Source organism: Palaemon carinicauda, chromosome 12 (genome assembly GCF_036898095.1).
Source record: "Palaemon carinicauda isolate YSFRI2023 chromosome 12, ASM3689809v2, whole genome shotgun sequence".
Lineage (NCBI taxonomy): Eukaryota > Metazoa > Arthropoda > Malacostraca > Decapoda > Palaemonidae > Palaemon > Palaemon carinicauda.
Genome location: NC_090736.1, coordinates 64,769,222 through 64,785,188, shown reverse-complemented (window position 1 = coordinate 64,785,188; position 15,967 = coordinate 64,769,222). Strand labels below are relative to the sequence as shown.

Genomic DNA, 15,967 nt, shown 5'->3' with positions numbered 1-15,967 from the left:
CAATTCTTTCATTAGAATTGAAGCAAGAAATTATAGAAAAACATGAGAGCAGTGTGCATGTGAGTGATATGGCCAAACAATATGGCCGGAATAGGCCTATGAGCTCGACGATCATCAAGCAGAAGGCAGCCATTAAAGCAGATAATCCATCGAAGGGGATCATTATTACAAGACATCGTAGCAATACCCTGGAAGAGATAGAATGCCTTTTGTTGATATGGATAAAGGACAAAGAGATTGTTGGCAACGATCATTTGTGAGAAGGGCCAGCGTGATGAACAGAAAGAAAGGAAAAAGTGAAGCAAAGAAAACCAAGAAAGCATTAACAAGCTCTTTTAAAAAAGTCCTCTCTCTTTTTCTGTTTCTTTCTAAACATAGCATTAACATGTTCTTTAAATAAAATCTCTCTCTCTCTCTCTCTCTCTCTCTCTCTCTCTCTCTCTCTCTCTCTCTCTCTCTCTCTCTCTTTCTTCGCTGTTGAAGTGTTAGAGACGTCTATTATTTTTTTTTACGAGAGACAGAGATTAAATAAAAATGTGTTTAAAGTATATATGATTAACAGCATCAACGAGTTGAAAAACAGTTAAATGTAACTAAGGAAGTAATAACAGCGAATCTGAATTCCTTTATTAACTAAAACAAATATTGATACAAACACTCGTGTGCGTATGCACAAACACACACACAGGTGCAAGAATTGCTACGCAGTAAGAGACAGACGGTCGGGGAGGAGGTAGAGATGGTGACTGCGATAATGTACCGTAACTCGTCACTGAAAGTGATGAAAATTAAAAATCAAAAGAAAAAAATGTAAAAAATGTGAAATATGAAAATAAAAAAAAATAAATAAGCTAAGTTAGATTAAAGTTTCCGTAGTGTAAGTTGCGGTACGTTATCGCAGTCACCATCTCTACATCCTCGCCGATCGTGTCTCCTCGTGCGTGTGTTTGTGTTTGCACATACGCACACGAGTGTGTTTGTATCCATATTTGTTTTAGTTACTAAAGGAATTCAGATTCGCTGATATTACTTTTTTAGTTACATGTAATTGTAATCATATGTAAACACATTTTTGTTCAATCTCTCTCTCTCTCTCTCTCTCTCTCTCTCTCTCTCTCTCTCTCTCTCTCTCTCTCTCTCTCTCTCTCTCTCTCTCTCAGAAAAAATTAATAGACGTCTCTAACACTAATAGTGAAAAAGAACAAAAGAGAAAGCGAGAGAGAGAGTATTTATTTAAAGAACATGTTAACACCATGTCTACCTTCTCGCCGATCGTCCATCTCCTGGTGTAGCAAATCCTACACCTGCGTTGGCCTGTCTCTAAGGTAAAGTGACAATAAAAACATTTTTTATTTATTATTTCTTTATAATTGTTATTTACATCCTTCTTTCATATTATGCAGTTATGTTATGTGTAATTATATGTAGTAATTTATTACAGTGAACCCTCGTTTATCGCGGTAGATAGGTTCCAGACGCGGGCGCGATAGGTGAAAATCCGCGAAGTATTGACACCATATTTACCTATTTATTTAACATGTATATTCGGACTTTTAAAACCTTCCCTTGTACGTAGTACTGTTAACAAACTACCCTTTAATGTACAGAACACTTAATGCATGTACTACAGTACCCTAAACTAAAACAGGCACAAATATTAAAGGCGATTTTATATCATGCGTTTCCTAAACACCTAAAAAGCACGATAAAAAATGGCAACCAATGTTTTGTTTACGTTTATCTCTGATCATAATGAAGAAACAAACTCATTTAGTGTACTGTACACATATATGTATAGGTTAGTTTTTGCATCGATTATATTGATGTATACAGTATGTTGATTTTGTTATTACCAATGTTTTACTTAATTTTCCTTAGGACTTCCAAATGAAATGTTTTTCTTTATGACGCCACCTGAAACGACGGCGTCATAAAGTACGCTCAGTAAACAACCACGCTCAGAACAAAGAAGGCATTTAACGCGCATGATGAAAGTGATAAATAATGATATTTACAGTAAAAGCATTTACAAAATATGTTATTACAAATATTATTTACCGTATCTATATAAAATCATACAGTACATACTGTACGTAGCAAAGCAGGAAAACAATTTACGAGAGAGAGAGAGAGAGAGAGAGAGAGAGAGAGAGAGAGAGAGAGAGAGAGAGAGAGAGAGAGAGAGAGAGAGATTGTTTTACGTACGTAAATGTAAATTTTAAACAAAAAAAATATGATAGGCTTTTAAAACCTTCCCTTTAACTTAATGCATACAGTACTAAACTATAAAACAGACACAAATATTAAAATGTTTAAGTAAAAAATAAAGATTGTTACTGTACTCACCACGAAAGAAGTTCAAGAAAAACTTGAATGATGATGGCGATGAATTTGCTGCACAGTAGAAATGATGATGATGAAGCTGATGATGTCTTCTACTGTGCAGCCAATAATAGTATTTTACGTCTCTTCAGACGGAGGTGTCTTTTCCTGGGACACCTCTTCAACTTCTTCCTGAGACACTTCTTCAATTTCTTCTGAGGGCATTGTGATCGGAAGTTGCTGCCGCTGCTTCTTCTTTCGCAAGAGCATCCTGTAGGGAGCCATGTGTTCATCGATCTTGGTGCAGAATTGTACAGAACGAACCATATCCTCGTCCCACTCTTGCGACATTTCTTTCACCTCATTCGCAAGCTTGCAGAGCTTGGCAAGCCGTTCTAATGTTAAGACCGTTTCTTCGACATTTTCTTGGAACTCTTCCTGTGTTTCACTGTCTTCACTGCCCGATTTCGTCAGGTCTTCGAGGTCTGCGGCCGCGTAACTTCTACTGTCTTTTAACATAGTATCGAGAAGCGTCACCTTTTCAGCAATCGTCATCATCTTTCGGTGCTGTTTAGGCTCACTACCAGCCTTAGTAGAAGCAGAAGGCTTGGGAGGCATTGTACAGTAGGGTTTAACAGAAAGTTCAACTTAAAACAGTCGCACACAGCACAGATTAAACTTCACAAAGTTAAGAACGTCTACTCAGCAATACGCGGAAAGAGAAAGTGAACGATGCAGCCCCGCGAGAACTGTGATGCTGCGGGTAGAAGATGCGGGCAAAACACCAATCACAGGCTAGATAACAAAACTTGAGTTTTGATTCGTCATCTATCAGCGCTTGAACCAATCACAACCCGTCTTACAGTACATGGTGCGTTGGTTACTCATAGAAGATGCCCCGCGCATACTGAACGTACGTAGATTAAGTACAATACCGTAATAATAATAAATAATGATAATAATACTGTACAGTAATAATAATAATAATAATGATTAATAATAATAACAATAATAATTTTATTAACAACAACAACAATAATAATAATAATAACAATAATAATAAAAATTTACGTACGTACGCTATTTTACGCCTCTCTCTCTCTCTCTCTCTCTCTTTCTCTCTCTCTCTCTCGTACGCTTACAGTACTTATTCGAAATGTGATTTTTGCAACAAAGAATATTATTGGATGCAGTACTGTACTACGTACGTATACATACAAAAGATTCATGGAAAAGAAGCACATCCATTACAGTACACACCATTCTAATATGGTATGACTGCATCTGATTTGCGTTTCATGTTCGATTTAATTTTACTACGTACTGAATTATCGTATGATCACATTCTCTTTTCGTGTTTTATTTCTTTCTGTGCTGAATTATATATCATATGTAATGCAATGAACAATCAGTAAGAGCATATATTACTAATTACAGTATTAATGGAATTACAGGTAACAAAATATCGTATTTGGTTATCTTCAGATTTCGCGGTATTTTCGAATTTTCCGGAAAATCCGCGATATGTATATATATATGGGTTATGGGAAAACCCCGCGAAGTGGTGAATCCGCGATTGTCGAACCGCGAAGTAGCGAGGGTTCACTGTAATGAGTTATTATAGGTTTTTGGGGGTGTGGAACGAATTCTACAAATTACAGTGTATTCTTATTTCTTATGGGAATATTTGCTCCAACATACGATTGTTTTAACATATGAAGCAGTTTCTGGAACGAATCAAGATCGTATGTAGAGGTTCCACTGTAGAGGGGTAGAAGGTGAAGATGTCGAGGTTAACGGCTCCAGAGCCGGCACAGACGGAGGCAATACCGACACAACATTGTCAACTTCTTCCCGGGGTGCCTTCCTGCCCTCCGTCCCGAAGGCTATCTGGACGTAGGGATGTGCGAATCGTGCATGGGGCACCACTATTTCTGTACTTGCTTTCGGGAATAGTAAGCTACCCATCCTATCGTTAGGTAGGTATGGTCCCGGAGAGATCTTCTGGAACCCTCTTACCCAATTACATAGTTTCTTACGAGGTGCATCCCTAGACTCCATTAACTTGGGAGTATCAAAACCTTTGGACACTAATGTCCGACAGATATTGCAAACTTGGGGTCCCAATATTGCAGGGATTCGGAAATAATATTGCATACTGTGTATGTATACACTAAATAAGGATGTAAATATATAATTTACTCTCTTTCCCCAGAAAGGAGGTTCAAATGGAAGGAGAGAATGCATCATTCAGGCTTCCATCCAACCACCAGTACCATCGCCGGCAGGCTAGCACCCGGCAGCACTGGGATAGTAGGCATGCCGTCGGCTGAGTCAGTATCTGCCGGCGCCGGCATACCGCGGGCTGGGTTAGTACCCCGGCAACAGTACTTGTGGCCGGCAGTGCAAGGGAGGACTGAAGAATCTTGGTGACAGAAGAGACTTCCCTCCAACAACCATCAGGGCCGCCGGTAGTTGCCATGGCCGCCGGCAGTCAGACAACAGCTGTTAAGGAGGAGTCCGGCCAGCCTCGCAACCCACCGGCAATCGGTGAGATTGCAGGGCAGCGGGCCAAAGAGTTGCGATGGCAAGGCCATCGCTAAAGGACAGAGGGGGGAGAGAAAAGGGTCCTGTATGAGGTGTGGAAGGAGCCGGCAAGGTTGCTGGTCCTACCACACCCCTAAGAAACTCTGTTTCAGTATCGGCGCCATCCTAGGCGGCAGGAGAAAATCTATTCTCCAGCCTAGGGTCTGCCAATACAGTTAAGAGGATGGCGGCAGTGCCACCTCCTCTCAACAAGGGAGAAACAGAGTTCCAGTGCCGGCGCCATCCTAGGGGGCAGAAGAATGTCTATTCTTCAGCCTAGGGTGTGACGTTAAAAATCATATGTAAACAACACATTTTTGTTTAATCTCTCTCTCTCTCTCTCTCTCTCTCTCTCTCTCTCTCTCTCTCTCTCTCTCTCTCTCTCTCTCTCTCTCTCTCTCAGAAAAAATTAATAGACCTCTCTAACACTAATAGTGAAAAAGAACAAAAGAGAAAGCGAGAGAGAGTATTTATTTAAAGAACATGTTAACACCATGTCTACCTTCTCGCCGATCGTCCATCTCCTAGTGTAGCAAATCCTACACCTGCGTTGGCCTGTCTCTAAGGTAAAGTGACAATAAAAACACATCTTTTATTTATTATTTCTTTATAATTATGTTTTTTTACATCCTTCTTTCATATTATGCAGTTATGTTATTGTTATGTGTAATTATATGTAGTAATTTATTAATGAGTTATTATAGGTTTTTGGGGTGTGGAACGAATTCTACAAATTACAGTGTATTCTTATTTCTTATGGGAATATTTGCTCCAACATACGATTGTTTTAACATACGAAGCAGTTTCTGGAATGAATCAAGATCGTGTGTAGAGGTTCCACTGTAGAGGGGTAGAAGGTGAAGATGTCGAGGTTAACGGCTCCAGAGCCGGCACAGACGGAGGCAATACCGACACAACATTGTCAACTTCTTCCCGGGGTGCCTTCCTGCCCTCCGTCCCGAAGGCTATCTGGACGTAGGGATGTGCGAATCGTGCATGGGGCACCACTATTTCTGTACTTGCTTTCGGGAATAGTAAGCTACCCATCCTATCGTTAGGTAGGTATGGTCCCGGAGAGATCTACAGTGAACCCTCGTTTATCGCGGTAGATAGGTTCCAGTCGCGGCCGCGATAGGTGAAAATCCGCGAAGTAGTGACACCATATTTACCTATTTATTCAACATGTATATTCAGACTTTTAAAACCTTCCCTTGTACGTAGTTCTGTTAACAAACTACCCTTTAATGTACAGAACACTTAATGCATGTACTACAGTACCCTAAACTAAAACAGGCACAAATATTAAAGGTGATTTTATATCATGCATTTCCTAAACACGCTAAAAAGCATGATAAAAAATGGCAACCAATGTTTTGTTTACATTTATCTCTGATCATAATGAAGAAACAAACTGGAGGTAGAGCTTTGCTTATTACCCAGACATATTTCCCATACTTTTCCCTTAGAACTACATCACATCTTCCTACTTTAGATATATATATATATATATATATATATATATATATATATATATATATATATATATATATATATATATATATATATATATATATATAATATATATGTGTGTGTGTGTGTGTGTGTATATATATATATATTTATATGTATACACATATACATACCTACATATATACATAAATACATGCATACATATATATATATATATATATATATATATATATATATATATATATATATATTACTGTATACATATATGGGTTATGGAAAAAATCCGCGAAGTGGTGAATCCGCGATGGTCGAACCGCGAAGTAGCGAGGGTTCACTGTACTGGAACCCTCTTACCCAATTACATAGTTTCTTACGAGGTGCATCCCTAGACTCCATTAACTTGGGAGTATCAAAACCTTTGGACACTAATGTCCGACAGATATTGCAAACTTGGGGTCCCAATATTGCAGGGATTCAGAAATAATATTGCATACTGTGTATGTATACACTAAATAAGGATGTAAATATATAATTTACTGCCTTTCCCTAGAAAGGAGGTTCAAATGAAAGGAGAGAATGCATCATTCAGGCTTCCATCCAACCACCAGTACCATCGCAGGCAGGCTAGCACCCGGCAGCACTGGGATAGTAGGCATGCTGCCGGCTGAGTCAGTATCTGCCGGCGCCGGCATACCGCGGGCCGGGTTAGTACCCCGGCAACAGTACTTGTGGCCGGCAGTGCAAGGGAGGACTGAAGAATCTTGGTGACGGAAGAGACTTCCCTCTAACAGCCATCATGGCCGCTGGTAGTTGCCATGGCCGCTGGTAGTTGCCATGGCCGCCGGCAGCCTTCATAGCCGCTGGCAGTTGTCATGGCCGCCGGCAGTCAGACAACAGCTGTTAAGGAGGAGTCCGGCCAGCCTCGCAACCCACCGGTAATCTGTGAGATTGCAGGGCAGCGGGCCAAAGAGTTGCGATGGCAAGGCCATCGCTAAAGGACAGAGGGGGGGGGAGAGAAAAGGGTCCTGTATGAGGTGTGGAAGGAGCTGGGAAGGTTGCTGGTCCTACCACACCCCTAAGAAACTCTGTTTCAGTATCGGCGGAAGGAGAAAATCTATTCTCCAGCCTAGGGTCTGCCAATACAGTTAAGAGGACGGCGGCAGTGCCACCTCCTCTCAACAAGGGAGAAACAGAGTTCCAGTGCCGGCACCATCCTAGGGGGCAGAAGAATGGGTATTCTTCAGCCTAGGGTGTGTGAGCACAGGACTAGTCTTCTAGACCGCAGGGAGAAGGTGGCGGCATCATACAACCACTTCAAGTGCGGCCTAGGATGGGCTAGCCTCCTATGCCGGCAGGGGAATGACTATTCACCCTGCCGGCTGGCTGCCAGCACAAGACTATATACTCTGAGGTTCTGACCGAAACCCAAAATCTGCTATCTGTGGCTAAGGGAAGGGACAGAAAACCCTAGGCTAGTCATGCCTGAATGAAAACTCAAGGCACGACCCACTAGGATTGTAGCCTAAGGCTACACTCAGAGGGAAGGAGGGATTACCCTTAAATCTCCACTGGAGACGAGTATCGGTTTATATAATAATTCTAGGAGATATCTATATCCGCCTGAATTTATAAAACTATACACAAGGGTAAACGGGGAAATGTCTGAAAGTATACTACATCGCCTAGGTTAGGTTACCTAGGCAAGATGAGATCTCTTTTACCTAAATCACCAAAACTCTAACGTATACGATCGACATAGAAAAGGAAAAAGTATGCATACTATAAATGTCTTTAAAAGTATAATTTTAAACATTTAAATTTACCCGCTGGTTATATATAATAGCTTTATTCTTTCTGACCGACAGAAAATTCAAAACTCGCGCCCATCGCATATATATGCCAGGTATACACTAGCGCCACCATGGAGCTAGGCCGAACTATTCCTCCTAGTCTCAGATTTCTTTTTGCCGCCATATTGGCAAGAGCTTTGGAAATTCACTCGCCGTTTATCAGGAATTAACAGTGTTCTTGTTGATGTACAATTGTTTATTGGTTTTGACTTTCGCATTTATTGGACTAGCTTACGGATTCTTTTGGATATCTACTGATTTGAATTAATTTTGACCCTTGCTTGAATTGATCTCTCTATTTACATTTCCAAAATGGCTGACCCTTCCCCCTAGGAAGTGCATTGAATGGTGTAAAACTCGGCTTGCAAAAGCCTCGGTGGATCCCCATTCAATTTGCTATAAATATCGGGGTAAAATATCTAATTTTGAGGATAGATGTCAAGAGTGTTTTGATTTATCCGAGAGTCAGTGGTTAGCTTATGATCGCTACTCTCGTAAATTGGAAAGGGATGGAATTAGACATAGTTCCTTCCGTTCAAGGGATGTATCATTTTCAAATGTCATTGAACCTAATTCCCCAATAGTGGTAGATCCTGAACCTAATCCTATTCAATCTGAACCAACAATGAAGGATATAATGACAGCGTTCCAGGCTTGGTTCGAGAGTGGAATTGCTGGCAGCGGACAGACCAAATTTTGTCCAATGTGAATCTGCTCAAAAGTGGTAATATTATTAGTGATGTTAATGTGTTCAGTGATGTGGAGGGTGCGTCTGCGTGTTCTTGTCGTTCACCTAGCCTTAGAAGACCTCTTGCAAGCTCCCGGGCCCATGGGAGAAGTAAAGTCGAGCGGCGAAAGGGAACGAGAGGCGTCATCAAGCGCGCAGACGTACCTTCGAGCATTCCTGTTGAATCTATTTCTCAGATTGCTCCTCCTCACCATGGGAAAGGTGAGGTTAGTTTTTTGTCTTCGTCCTCGGACGAGGCAAAAAATGAAAGGGCTGGCGTCAAGCTTCCTGCCCCCTTAAAAGAAAAGTGGATGAAGGCGCACAAGGTCGCGATCCTTCACCGCAAAGGCCTGGTTGTAGTCATTGGGACTCGCCAGAGAACTTTCAGCTGCATACTCAATGCTCTCCGCCTAAGCGGTCTAATGAGACGTCAGATATTGACAGAATGATTCAGACTGAATCAGATATTATTCTCGAGTCTGAGGTTATGGTGCATGCACCACCGCTTCCATCGGACTGGATTCAATCTCCCGCTTATGAGGAGCGTCATGAGAGCGACGAAGAGCGAGAATTCACTATGGAAGTTTCGACCTCTGTTTCACAAAGGATGTCGTACAGGCGGCCTAAGCAGGATCCTAAGTGGTCTATGCTGCTTGATATGAAACAACAACTATCTACTTTCATGCATTCTTATCAGCCCGCAGTCGACAAAGCGTTGGTTCGTCACGATTCCGATCGTGACGCGATGTCGCACAGGCGGCCTACCTTTTCACGCAATGTTGATCGGGGTGATAGAAATGCCGATTTTAAGTCTGCTAGTACTCTTGCAGTACCTGTATCTGTTGAAAGTAGACGTCAAACGAATGAGCGTGACGTCGTGGGTCATCATTCAAAGTGCGACGACAAGCGCCAAGCAGCTAAGCGCGCTCTCACGCACCAGGCGCCTGAACGTGACGCTACACGCCTAGTAAAGCGGGACTTAAAACAAAGAGACCGTGACGTCTCCTGTCAAGCGGACCATGACGCCAAACGTCTGTCTATTTCAGTTCAGCATGCGCACGAACGTGACGCCAAACGCAACCTTGAGGAGCGCCAAGCAAGTAAACAAGCTGAGCCACTTGATAGCGCGCATCACGCGCCTGATGCCCGCGTGCGAGAGCGGCGTTTTTCAGAACTAGAAGCGTTTACTCCTGCTGCTATTATTTCTGAAGAGGATCATGATGATCATTCATCCTTGGATGAACCATTGGACATTGCCTCTGAGGATGAAGGAAATAAAGCAACACAAGACTGTTGATTTCAGGAAAATTAGGCTGATTTTTTCAGAATTATTTCCTGACAATTTTACTCCTTTAGCTCCTCGCTTCCCTCCATGGGAGTTTACAGTTGGTTTATCTTAAAAAGCATTAAGGTTCACTCAGATGGTTCTCTCACGCTCTTCTAAGAGAGCATTAAAATTAATGGAGAACTGGATGCAGTCTAAGAGCGTTGCAGGAAAGACAAACTTCTCGTTTCCACCAGCCAAGTTAGCTTCCAAGTCCAGTATTTGGTATGAAACAGGAGGCGTGTTAGGTTTGGGAGTTCCTGCCTCTGCTCGGGGCGACTTCTCAAGTTTGGTGGACTCTTCTCGACGCTTTGCTATGAATAGAACGAATATCTTCTGGTCCATAACTGAATTTGACCATCTTCTTATTAAAGGCATATATAGAGCCTTTGAGGTTTTTAATTTTCTTGACTGGTCTATGGGTACCTTGGGAAAGAAAGTCTCTGCTCTAAAGGACCCTGAGACTTCTAATCTTGTTCATATTATGTCCTGCATGGACAAAGCTGTAAGAGACGGTTCAAATGAATTGGCAGCCTTATTCACAGCAGGGGTGGTCAAGAAGTGAGAGACCATGTATTCTTTTCTCTCTCTGGGGGTCACTCCGTTCCAGAGGTCAGAGTTGCTCTATGCTCCTCTTTCTCCTTCTCTTTTCCCACAGGAACTGGTAAAGGAGGTAGCTTCTGCCCTCACTCAAAAGGCTACCCATGATCTGGTCGCCAAGTTGGCAAGGAAGGTCCTTCCGACGTCCTTTTCTACTCCTGCCTTCACTCAAAAGGCTACTCATGATCTGGTCGCTAAGTCGGCAAGGAAGGTCCTTCCTATGTCCTTTTCTACTCGTAGGTTCAAGGATGATTCTACTTTTCCACAAACGACAAAGTTTTTTCGAGGAAAGACAGTCGGCAGAAGCAGCTTCAGACCTGATTGTAGAAAGACCAGAGCAAGAAGAGGTTCGAGGTCAGGCAGGAGCAGAGTCTGACTGCCTGTACCTTCAGACAGCAGTGGGGGCCAGGCTGCACAAATTTTGGCAGACCTGGGAGGAAAAGGGAGCAGACCCATGGTCTGTCCAAGTTTTAAAGAAGGGTTACAAAATCCCTTTCATCTCAAAACCCCATTGATTTCAAACCCGGTGGATCTTTCTCCCAAATACAAGGAAGAAGTAAAGAGACAGGCCATGCAACTCCAAATGTCCCTCTTGCTGGAGAAGGAGGCGATAAAGAGGGTGAGGGACTTAAAATCACCAGGCTTCTACAGCAGTCTGTTCCTGGTTCCCAAGAGCTTGGGAGAATGGAGGCCAGTCCTGGACGTAAGTGCCCTCAACAACTACGTCCAAAAGACGAAATTTACAATGGAATCCCAAAGTTCAATTCTTGCGGCAATAAGGAAAGGCGACTGGATGGTCTCCTTAGACCTCCAGGATGCTTATTTTCATGTTCCAATTCACCCAAGTTGCAAATGTTATCTAAGGTTTGTCTACAGGAAGGAAGTATTCCAATTCCAGGCCCTATGTTTCGGCCTCACTACCGCCCCGCTGATATTCACAAAGATCATGATGAATGTGGCAAGCATGCTTCACTCAAGAGACATCAGGGCCTCCCTGAATTTGGACGATTGGCTACTAAGAGACCCATCATTCAATCGCTGTATGGAGGATTTGCGTCTAACAATGAGTCTGGCGAAGGAGTTAGGACTGCTGGTAAATGTAGAAAAGTCTCAATTGATCCCTTCACAGAGGATTCTTTATTTGGGGATGGAGATTCACAGTCTGACTTTTCAGGTTTTTCCATCACCCAAAAGGATTCAGTCAGCTCTCCTAAGGATTTGTGCCTTTTTAAAGAAGGAGCTTTGTTCAGTAAGGGAGTGGATGAGTCTCCTGGGAACCCTCTCCTCACTTGAACAATTCGTGTGTCTGGGGAAGTTAAATTTACGACCCCTTTAGTTCCATCTCAATTGTCATTGGAACAAGAGAACAATCTAGACAAAGAGAGCATTCCTCTTACGGATCAGATAAAAGAGTGCCTGTGTTGGTGAAACAACTTAGACAGACCCCAGGAGGGTCTCTCTTTGGAACAGAAGAGCCCAGACCTAGTGTTGTTTTCCGACGCCTTGGACTTGGGGTGGGGAGCAACACTGGGAATGTCAGAGTTTTCGGGTCTGTGGACAAATCAACAATTAAGTCTCCACATCAACCAGAAGGAACTGTTGGCAGTCCTATTAGCTCTTAAGGGGTTCGAGAATCTAGTACGAAACAAAGTTATCCAAATCAATGCGGACAATACCACAGCTTTGGCATACAAAGCGAAGCAAGGAGGAACGCATTCCAGGCCTCTTTACGAGTTAGCAAAAATGCTTCTCATTTGGGCACATCAAAGAAATATTTCCCTATTAACACGATTCATTGAAGGGGAAAGGAATGTGAGGGCAGACAGCCTCAGCAGGAGGAACCAAGTTCTCCCCACAGAGTGGACACTGCATTTAGAGGTACAGTATGCAAAGAACTTTGGCGATTATGGGGTCGTCCCCTGATGGATCTATTCGCAACTTCAAAGAACAGAAGACTAGAGAATTACTGCTCCCCAGTTCTGGATCTCGAAGCGTCACACACACAGACGCGTTCCTGATGAACTGGTCACATCTAGATTTTTATGCCTTTCCACCTTTCAAAGTGTTGCACAAAGTTCTGCAAAAGTTTGTGTCTCGCGAAGGAACCAGATTGACGTTGATAGCCCCATTCTGGACGTCAAGAGGTTGGTTCACAGAGGTACTGGAGTGGATGGTGGACATACCAAGAAGCTAACCATTGAGAATAGATCTTCTCGGGCAACCACACTTGGCAAGAAACCATCTAAATCTCCCAGCTCTACGTCTGACTGCCTTCAGACTATCAAAAAACTCGCAAGATCTAGAGGATTTTCAAAGGAGGCAGCCAAGGCTATTGCTAGAGCAAGGAGAACTTCAACTATCAGAGTATACCAATCCAAGTGGGAAGTTTTTAGAGCATGGTGTAAAACAAACTCAGTTTCTTCTTCCAGTACCTCTATAGCTCAAAGTGCCGATTTCTTTCTAGAACTTAGAAGAAAGAACAATTTCTTCTCCTCTACCATTAAGGGATATAGGAGTATGTTAGCAACGGTCTTTAGGTATAGACAATTAGACCTCTCGAATAACAAAGACCTTCAGGATCTGCTTAGATCCTTTGAAACCTCTAAAAAACGTCAACAAGATTAACCAGCCTGTAATTTGGATTTAGTTTTAAAATTTCTTATGAGTGACAGATTTGAACCCCTGAGCTCTGCTTCTTTTAAAGATTTGACTCTAAAGGCTCTATTTTTAGTAAGCCTAGCAACAGCTAAAAGGGTCAGTGAGGTTCATGCTTTTAGTAAAAATGGCTTTAGAAATGGGAAAGCTATATGCTCCCTGCAGCTTAATTTTCTAGCCAAAAACGAACGTCCTTCTCACCCTTGGCCAAAATCTTTCGAAATTGCTAATCTCTCTGATTTGGTGGGTGACGAAATAGAGAAGGTTCTTTGTCCTGTTAGAGCATTAAGAGTATATTTAGACAGGACTAAAGTTTAAGAGGCAGTTCAGATGCTCTTTGGTGTGCTGTAAAAAAGCCTTCTTTACTTATGTCAAAAAATGCATTATCATATTTTATAAGAATTTTAATTAAAGATGCTCGCGCAGTGTGGTGAGGCAGATCTTAAACTCTTAAAAGTTAAAACAAGTTAGAGCAGTGGCAACTTCTGTAGCCTTTAAACAAAATCTTTCTCTGCAAAGTATAATGGATACAACGTTTTGGAGATGTAAATCTGTATTCGCATCACATTATTTAAAACGTGTCCAGACTCTTTATGAGGACTGCTACACTTTCGGACCATTTGTAGCAGCGAATGCAGTAGTAGGTGAAGGATCTACCACTACACTCCCTTAAATCCCTAGTACCCTTTTTCCCCTCTTGGAACTTGTATATATATTTTAGGATTGGAGGAAACTGTTAGACAATCTTCCACAATCTTTGATTGAGTCAGGTAGTCAATTGTTCCTTGAGAGCGCCCGGAACAAGGGTATTGGTAGAGGTCCTGTCATGTTATAGGTTAGTCACCGTTTGATAGCTCCTAGAGTTCTTCAGCCCCCTGGGTGGATTGTTGGTTCTCAAGGACAGCAGACTTGTGATTGCAGAGAGCCATTGAAGTCAGCGTCCTAAATAGGTACGAACCCTTAAGCTAAGTTTTTTGTTTTATAAACTCTTTAGTGAAATTCCATTAATCTTGCTGTCTCTGACCCGCCACCAAGGGTGTCAATCAGCTATTATATATAACCAGCGGCTAAGTTTAAATGTTTAAAAATGATATTTTCATAAAATAAATTTTTGAACATACTTACCCGCTTAAAATAATCTGAGACTAGGAGGGATAGTTCGGCCTATCTCCATGGTGGCGCTAGTGTATACCTGGCATATAGATGTGATGGGCGCGAGTTTTGAATTTTCTGCCGGTCAGAAAGAATAAAGCTATTATATATAACCAGCGGGTAAGTACTGTATGTTCAAAAATGTATTTTATTATGAAAATATCATATTGCCTAAACAGCTTACATAATTAATTAATTTATGCTATTTCAACCGGGAATATCGTTCTACTAACTAAATAACACATGCCTAACAAACGACAGCGCCCAAGGCGCCTCCAGTAACAGGCCTAGCTCCTAATCACAATAAATTACTCTAATTTCACTGTGAAACAGGAGCTAAAATATACACATTGTAAAGAATCAATACTCAACTTTCCAGAGGCGAAAGAAGCTGGAGATAGCATAATAATCCTTGCAGAATTGATCGAAAAAGTTAGATCAATAGGGAACACCATTGTGCGAATTCGCTACAAAATTAGGAATGTCCGCCATCTTGATACTCAATAGTAGTATGGGAAATAGGGTAACCTTGATAACGGCTCCCCTTCCAAAATTGCCACTCTTCCCCCTCGAAGTGAAAACGCTAATCGGGGTGAAGATCGCTATGTGTCGTATCAAGATGTACGTCCCCTGATTTATGCGATATGCTTAAGAGAATGTTAAGGATATTCGCGCCAGGAGTTAGAATTCTGGAGACCTAGAGGTAAATTCTCTGGGAATATCACTGTAGTACATATATCCCTTGGAAGCTACTATTAGGAACCTTCCATCTGGACAACATGGATTGAGCCCAATAAAAAGTTATTTTGCCAACCCTGGATTGTGTCAGGGTTTTCCTCTTAATGTGTGCGTGGCATGAGGGCGAATCACCTTGTCAAAAACCAGCCAGTTGGTTAGGACTTCCACCCACCTTAGGGGTGTCTTCCCTAATATAGAGCAAAATGATTTGTATTTAGTGACTGAACAAATGACAAATTTGAATCGATTTGTATTTTTCCTTATGATACAAAACTTTAGCTCTTTACACTAAAAATTTTGCCTGCTATCATTTGTTCCTCTGCATATCCTTCCAGCAATCAAAAGTACAAGACAACACCGGTGTATGTTTGTGATCAGGGAAGCCAGTATTACCCCCCCCCCATAACTAGTGTTGGGTTAGTTATACTTCGCCAAAAGTCTTATGGCTAGTCTTCCAGCTTCGCCAAAAGTATATTCCCTAATAAGGAGCTCAAGGTATATATCGTGAAGAGAAATACAAATTACTTTAAATTTGTCCTTTTT

General features: G+C 41.9%; 1 protein-coding gene across 2 annotated transcripts in view; it reads left to right on the top strand.

Moving 5' to 3' along the window:
• The window catches only part of LOC137651240 (telomerase reverse transcriptase-like), a 117,555-nt gene that overhangs the window by 29,441 nt on the left and 72,147 nt on the right, over positions 1 to 15,967 (top strand). The gene's annotated exons all lie outside the window — the stretch shown is intronic.